Source organism: Manduca sexta, chromosome 21 (assembly GCF_014839805.1).
Source record: "Manduca sexta isolate Smith_Timp_Sample1 chromosome 21, JHU_Msex_v1.0, whole genome shotgun sequence".
NCBI classification, from domain to species: Eukaryota; Metazoa; Arthropoda; class Insecta; order Lepidoptera; family Sphingidae; genus Manduca; species Manduca sexta.
In genome coordinates this window covers 12158963-12167642 of record NC_051135.1, presented here as the reverse complement: position 1 = coordinate 12167642, position 8680 = coordinate 12158963, and the positions used below count along the sequence as shown (strand labels likewise).

The window sequence follows — 8680 nt, the reverse complement described above, 5'->3', positions numbered from 1 at the left end:
AATCTCAATAAAATTACATTATTGACAAATTTCATATAACTAAATACAAATTTTTAGGTCACATAAACATATCGCCCTGTATTTTTCGACTGTCCATAAACAATACACTATAAAGAAGATTGAACTACAAAAAACTGCGTGACACGCTACTGCGTTCGTCACCCATATACGTAAGATGTTAAGTTTCATAATGCTAGGCAATTACGCTGGCTACAATTTCTTTCGAACCAGAAAACAACAGCGCATACACTCTGCTTGGCGATAGAAACGGACACTGCGGTAGTATCTGTTGGAGATTGTAACCTTCGTCGTGACTTATTATTTTTTATATGTTCTATTTTTAGAACTATTTGTGTTTTGTTTGCCATAGTTACTTCTCTTTAGTCCGAAATAAACACTCGTGTCAATAACATCTTTTTACTAACTTTATTTAATTACTTAGAACATATACCATATTTACAATAGTATCTACCCAAACGACTTTTTTTGCTGGTGGTAGGATATATTTTATATCCCGGATAGCGATCACTGTACACAAAATGTTAAAACCTGCCATAGTGGCCCACGTAAGTGTGCCGTGTTCCGAGACCAGCCTGTGGATATCTGGTTACAACAGGCCGGCATAATTGTGTCGACGGTCGAGGGGTAATCATCTCTCGTCAGCTGACATTCTATTGGACCCCACTCTACTTACCAACAGGTAGCTTATGATCATGTTGCTGTGTAGGTAATAAAAAACGGCCCATCGCATACGAGAAAACTACCATCATGTTCACATTAGAAACAATAAATAAAATACATCAGACTCATAAGACTAAATAACGACACACTATAAAGATATTTTCAACTTTCGCTTCTAGAGATAATTCTATTGGATCATACGTAAATCCTTAAGCAAATATTCAACTAAGTATCAAATTCAATATCTATACATATTATAAAAGAAAGTTCCCTATTCTGTCCGTCTGTATGTTATCGATTTTCTCAAAACATACTGAACGAATTTTTATGAAATTTGGCATGGACATAGTTTAAGACCCTGGGACGGTTATAGGATATTTTATATCACGGGAAAATATATAGAGGGTCTTCTATCCTGGAAAACTCCTTCACGCGGGCGAAGCCGCGAGCAAAAGCTAGTATTTTTAAGCAACTTTCCAGCCGCTGAATTGAGTCAATGATCTGAATGTGATAAACGGCTGCACCGAAACATTATGTGGTCTGAGTTTTAATCTAGCTTCAATTACATCAATGGCCCTTAACCGTATCCAAGTTAAAAAAAAATTACACATTAAGGTGGTAGCTCAAGGTCCATTTTCATACATTTTGTTTCGGCTTTAATCTGGGTAACTAAACAAGTATTGGCAAGTAAAGAATTTAAATTCACGTCTAGTTAGTGATTAGTTCTCGCAGTTGAAGAAAAATGTAAAATAATTAATAATCATGGATATTTCGGCCTTTAAAATTTAATATGACGAAATTTTAAAGGCCGAAATATCCATGATTATTAATTATTTTTACATTTTTCTTCAACTGCGAGAACTAATCACTAACTAGACGTGAATTTAAATTCTTTACTTGCCAATACTTGTTTAGTTACCCAGATTAAAGCCGAAACAAAATGTATGAAAATGGACCTTGAGCTACCACCTTAATAACAAAAATTGGTGCCTAATTGTTTGTCTAATATAGTCAACATCACCCTGATCTTTATTAAATACATATGAAAGATTACACAATAATACTACTACTCGAAATAATTGCGAAACACTTCTCACAATGTCCTTTATAAGTAAAAACCAAAAGGATCAAAATTTTCTAAACTAATATACTAAAAACGCCACAATATCCTTTATAAATAAAAACAAAAGGATCAAAATTTTCTAAACTAATATACTAAAAACGCCACAATATCCTTTATAAATAAAAACCAATTTAGTATAAACATTTACTAAACTAATGTACTATAAACGCAGCTTGATATACATTCCGTTGTTGACCGTAAAATATTCTGGTGGATGATTGTGAAGCAAATTTCCTTTTACCACCACCGACCCTTCGTTCTGTATGTGAAGCCTGGCCCTGCAATTGATCAGGTTCTTCGTGCAGCGGTAGATGGACGTGACCTCGTTATTGGACACTTTGTAGTACGTGTAGTTCCCAAGCAAGGCGATTGTTGTTCCTCTTTGGTTTTTAATCCATTGCACTGAAAAAGTTAAGATTTGTAGTATTCTTTTTGAGGGTAGTGTGAAAAGTTTACGAATTTAGTAATGATCAAGAAATACTTTTTTCATCCAATGCCTTCTGGGCATTACACAGTGCCTCAATTTGTTTCTTTTGTGGTGTTGTACAATTTACCTTCGTGTAGCCTACTTACTGATTACCTATGTTCTGTTACACAATAACCTAAGAATTTTGAATAAATGTGGATAACCCGCTTTCCTGATATTACCAGTGTCGTAAAACATTGAATAATTACATCTTCTATTCTTCATTGACCATATACAAAGCAAGTATTTAAAAAGTTACGTAGCGAGAGATGTAAAGAACAAATCATTTAAGCATTTACAAAAATTTAATTCAAGTAATATAAATAATTTTAACGTCACAATTTATGTAATTATTATATAAGTCACTAAGACTCCAGACCCCTGTTCTAAATGCCAATTAAAATAGTCAATTTATACCATAATCATTGCAAAAATCCATAAATGTAGAATGCATAAAAAAATTAAAGTTTACCTATTACATTTTTATTTCAATCAAACTTATATTATAACAAACAATATCGACGTCAATATATCATAGTATTTTTAAAAAGAACATTGAACTTTATTAAAACAATAACTTTATAATCGATTTCTTGAAAATAAGGCGTTTGTCTTTTATAATGATGCATCGGGGTACGATAGATCTGAAAGCTTCGAGAAAACTCCATAACCCAAATTACCAGTAACCCTACGTCGAAATTAAACTAATTTTCAGATTCCATCGCGGTTTTTAGTATTTTATTTTTTCTTCCGACGTTTCGAAGACTTTGCAGCCTTCATGGTCATGGGGGAGGGGGGGAATCCCCGTCCTGTCCCCGTTTCATTTCAAAACCCTACGTTATTAACATGACTAGATGAGTTAATATATACACAAATACTTAGCCCTATTTAAAAGCTATTTCTACAGCATTTAAACGAACTAATGTTACCCACTGAAAGTTACAGTGAAAAACCAAATTCGTTGTTCCATAGCATTAGTAAGATCATCGCGTGTCACAATCTCAAATTAATCCTTATTCCCTTGTCTCAAAGCTAAGAGTCCTATATAATCATTGTTCTGACGTCGGCTACCATTCGTCAGACATTGGTCTTTAATTAAAGTTTTATATAAGAACCATTCCGTATAATATATCTGGATGAGGGATGGTTGTGATCCAGCCTTGCTCGCAGCATGGTCAAGTCAGATGCGATGGTAAAGCGAGCCTTGCAAAAAGAGGAGGACTTGGAACACCTCCACGTTGTAGTCGCGCTGGATATCTTCTCACAGAAGAACGTGAAGTGATTCAACAACGCCATTGTTTTCCCGTTCTGGTTCTTTAACATTCGCACTGAAATAAAACACAACGTTATTAAGGCTTATTATTGTTTAAATGGTGGGTTGTTTAGTAATGATAAGAGAAGTAATGTTATGCCACGCATGGTCGTATTAGACCCACGTGCACTGATCATAGCCATGGCATAAATTTCGCAAAGTAAATTAAAAATTGAGGAAACTGGGGACCCAGCAGCAGGTCTGGTAGGCTAATAAAACATATATATAATATGTAAAAATAGTAATAAAAAAAATTTACTATTAAAATATTTGGACATCGTTTTAGACAATAAGGATACCAAAAAAGTTATATTAAAATAATAATTTGAAAACGAAATATAAAGTGGAATAAAAGCAAAATTATTTTATTACTGTTAATAAACTGCTAGATAGTTCTTAAACATATCAAATTAAGAATATAAAAAAAACAATATTAGGATATTTTCTAAACTTTTATTTTTATATAATAACGTTGAACAAAAATAAATCACATGCACTCATAGCATTGGCTTCTTCTACACCCAAATGGGTACATTTAAATTAAATAATTTATTTAGTAGCATTGAATTATTTTTGAGTCCTTACGCAAACATATACTCGCAAATCTATTTGTCTTTTACGTAAATATATATTTAAGTTTCGTACTAAGACATAAGAACTTAAATCCACAAGAAAGTGTAAAAATATTTTTTACACCTACATACCGCATCACAGAATGACATTGCTTTAATCAGCTTATATTATTAATATTATGAATTCCATCTCTCCATCACTCAAAAAATAACGTAAACCATTACTAGATCAACTACATTACTATAGTCAAATTATTAACAGTGTTTACTCATAACTCAATATTAAAAATATGTCCTAATGTCTTTGGAGTTGCTAAAATTATTTACCCGAATATTAACAAGAATTTGGTCCAAAAAGCGAACTTATTTTCTACTGGACTTCCGTCTCAGGAATCATATTCCAAGTCACCGTTTTTATTCACAGCCGAATAACCATTCGTACAGGGATGGTGATTTTAATCTTAGTATAATAAATAGTAAGAAAAAGCACTTTCATAGCTCATTTTTACAATAGAATTTACATTGTAATCATAGCCATTACTTATGTTCCTACGATCAACCAGAGAGCAAATGACGGTAAAGTATTCTTTTAAGTTATTTAAGTTTAACTCTTAAAATTACTTCTTTATTCGAAATTATTTGAAACTAGGTGTTGCTCGCGGCTTTGGTCGCGTGAAAAACCTTTCCTGCTATTAAGACCTTCACACTCTCAAGCGATTTATGGCGACACCAGTACAACGCTAGCGCCATCTATTTAATAAAAAAAAAACATTTGCCATGGGAGAAAATTACCAGGATAATAAGTAGCCTATGCGATAGTCCAGCACAGGGTCTTTTACTGTGACAAATTTCATTCAAATCCTGCTGTTTCCTTTTACAAACATCTAAAGATTATCACAAACTTTCACATTTATAAGAAGTATCTTATTTAAATACCCTTAAGGTTCGTATTTCATTGCGAAGGAAACTGTCAATGCTCTTGTCACTGAATCTGTCACCAAATCCTTACAATTTTATATAAAACCCGTCCCTTATCACATAACGAGCTGCATCATGGTTATGACTTAACTGTGCTCGTATTATAGTCTTCCCATCGACTACAGTGAACCTGGCTCTGCACTGGGAAGACCTGGTACATCTCCACACACTTCTCTCCAGATTCGTACCCCGTACCTTATCCTGGTAGTATGTGAAGCGGTTGATCAAGGCTACAGTCCTGCCTGTGCTGTTCTTCAACCAGGTTATAGGTCCTGAAAGATGAATGACTTTGACTAATAAAATTATAGGCAAAGAAAAAACCAATAGACGGAGTAAGAATATACTAAAAAAATATTTTAGCTAGATACACTTGATTTTAATGTACCTTCCTAGAGGTCTAGTGGCTCAACTGATGTACTATACAACCAACGAGCTTATAAGTGTTATAGTATAAAAAATATTACACAAATTCGATAAATAATTTTGGCTTTACTTACCTTGACTTGCCAATCATCGTGGTCTATTAAAATACCGTCGCTTTTATTGCTTACAATGAACTCAAAATAAAAACCTTTTTCGTACTACAGTGTAATGAGCACTTTATTTTTTTATAGTAAATCCCCTCTTTTATGGAAAAGTCGGACGGCTCATGGTTATGCGTTAGTTGAGCTTTAACTATAATCTCGTTGTATATTGTAAGACGGGCTTTACATTTCAGACATGTTTTGGAACATTGCCAAGTAATACTGTTGCTTGAACTAAACTCTCTGTAGTAGTTGAAGTCGCCAATAATCGCTATCGGCTTTCCTAAGCTACTTCCCACTCATCTAACTGGAATAAAGAAGACAGTACATGTATACATATTATTGTTCAAGGTATACCCAGCAGTCATAAATAGTACTCACCTAAGCATAACTTTGTAGGTGATCTTTCGTTATGGATGCCTCAAGTTACGCCTCTGCCTACCTCTTCAGGAATAAAAAAGCGCGTGTGTGTAAAAAAAAGAGAAATGTAACAAAATAAAATATTTATTCATAACAGTAAGCCACGCATCATATCGGACGGAATTAACACGGCGAACCGTGAATTTTAGCTTTGCCTAACCTTCATAACCTATAGCGAACTCAACAGTCATCTCCTACTCTTCAAGAGCGGAGTAAGTTCATGCGCAAATTCCAAAACCGTTCATGCCACGTTTCAAAACACAGTGCACATAACGACGGATGACCTTTACAGCCTTTACATCTGAGGCCTGTTTCTCTTCGCAAATTTCTTGTAGAGCACACCTTGCATTTCCTGTAGCTAGATTTTTTCTTTGATCCTGGTGCTGGTGGGATTCTTTCAGGCCAGTGCCCGAAGCCTCCGTTTGACACTACGGCGAATCTGGTCACATCTGTAATTTTGGTTATTAAACAACTTAATAATTGGTAAGATTTAGGCACATTGACGCTCAACATGTCCCGCAACACAGTTTTCACAAATGATGTCAGCGCAGGTGATACGACATTTTTAATTTAATATACTGTACTACATAGTTTATACCAATATATTGTTCGTCAATTATTGCGTAATGACTACATGTCAACGTTTTAAATACACATTTTAAAAGAAAATGAAAAATAATAGAAACATGCTTTTATTGACTATAATGGTAACATACCAAATAATTATGCGTCTTTTAAAATAAATTTAATATGGAAGCTCAAGCATTATTCAAAATTGAAAACATGATATCATAATAAATAAGTCATCATTGAAAATTTAACAGTTAGTTGGAAATCAATTTCTACTTAAATATTTAAAACGATTCCCAAAGGCTTCCCTTTAGTGTGCTGTGATTAGTGTAATGTATGGATTTTAATAATTGTGAATTCAGGGCGATTGGACTAGTTTTAACTAACCGTAGTTTCGCGCCAGTCTACGAATATACGTGTGATCACCAGACTACGCATATAACTGTAGTCTCATATCTCGTTCATCACACTTCAGTCACATGTAGTATTTATATCTCAAGAGGCGTAGGTGTATAGAAGCGAAAGCCTGTCTAAGATTAAACTTTTTCGTTCTCTTAACTTGTAATTAAACTATGCCAAGATGGTAAACAAACAAGTTTGAATAACGAGATTAGTTGCACCTTAATATTTTTTTAAATATGCAAGCTAATGTCCACCCTGTGGTCTCGATTCGAAGCCCAGGTCAGACGGAAGTGACTAGGTTATTTTTTCTTTAAAAATTACTCAGTCGCAGCTCGGAGTAAGAAGTGCCTCCTGGGGATTATTCTCTATTGCATATTGAGATATTTTTTTTTTAAAAAAGACAGCGACACATGAATTGAAAGAATTAAAAATTTAATAGTAATGCATTAAAGGATCGTTTTAACCAAACGTAACACAAAATGAAATGTAGGTAATTTTATCAGGAACGAAAATAAACAAAAATTTTAAATTAATAAATTTATTGAAATAGCTCTTTAATTTATAAAAGCGCCTAAAAATGAAAAACGAAGTAGCTTTTAATAAAATTTTTCGTATGATAGACAAATTACCATATCCTCATGCTTTTTGAGTTCTGATACTATATACATTAGAACAAAGGACAAGAAATAGCAACAAAGAGAAAAAACTCAAGACTAGATAATTATTTACCAATTATGTACCAATACTATGTTATAATTTTCAACAATCTATGAACGCATCTCCTCCTAATACCTCAAGTTAGCTAACAAGTACCATTTTACAATTAATCACATAAAAGTACAAAGTTTCTATCTAATCAGCGTGAGCATCCAAAGCGTTTTTTACACCAAACAGGAGACGCCTTTGTAATAACATACCCGTCATGGCTACAGAATTCTCGCGGTGCGTGGTTGTGTTCCAACAGGGCTTTGACCATCGTCTTCCCGTCAACCAAAGTAAACCGGGCCTTACAACGAGGGGAGGTTTTCGTACATCTCCAGAGAGATACGCTATTGCCTGATGTTGTGTTTAATGTGAACGTGAAGTTATTGATTAACGCCATTCGTCTTTCCGATGTGTTTTTTACCCATGTTACTGTATCTGGAAATGTGATTCAAATTTATTTAAGAATCAATGAGTTTAGTACGCAGGTTGCAGGAACACGGTGGATGCAAGCCGCTTTCGACAGGTCCGTCTGGAAATCTTTAGGGAGGTTGTGTTCAGGAGTAGACTTTCTGGGGCTGATGATGATGATGAGTTTAATACGTAGCAAATGAATTTGTTAACAGCCAGTTTTATGTAAAATTCGATAATTAGCATTAGGTCTTTTTCCAGAAGTCCTGTCGCGGATCACTTGTCAACCATGCGAAAACCAGAACTATGCATGGTACAAAACGCCCAACATCGTACCTATATACTTATATATTTTTTAATTGCTTCGAATGACGAAACGAGCTTGCCGTTCGGCTAGTGGTAAGCGATACTACCATCCATAAATAGTAGAAACACCATCCATCACCTTGAATTACAAAGTATTGTTTGGTATTCAACTGCGCTCAACATCTTGAGACGTGAGATGTTAAGTCTTACTAT

General features: G+C 34.2%; 1 long non-coding RNA gene across 1 annotated transcript; it reads right to left on the bottom strand.

Annotated features, from left to right (window-relative positions):
• Window positions 1-1808: 1808 nt before the first annotated feature.
• Window positions 1809-8561, bottom strand: LOC119190054. The gene is made up of 2 exons (XR_005112751.1): window positions 7966-8561; window positions 1809-6525 (listed from the first exon to the last, which is right to left on the bottom strand). It is a non-coding gene; the product is annotated as an uncharacterized LOC119190054 (long non-coding RNA).
• Window positions 8562-8680: the final 119 nt, after the last annotated feature.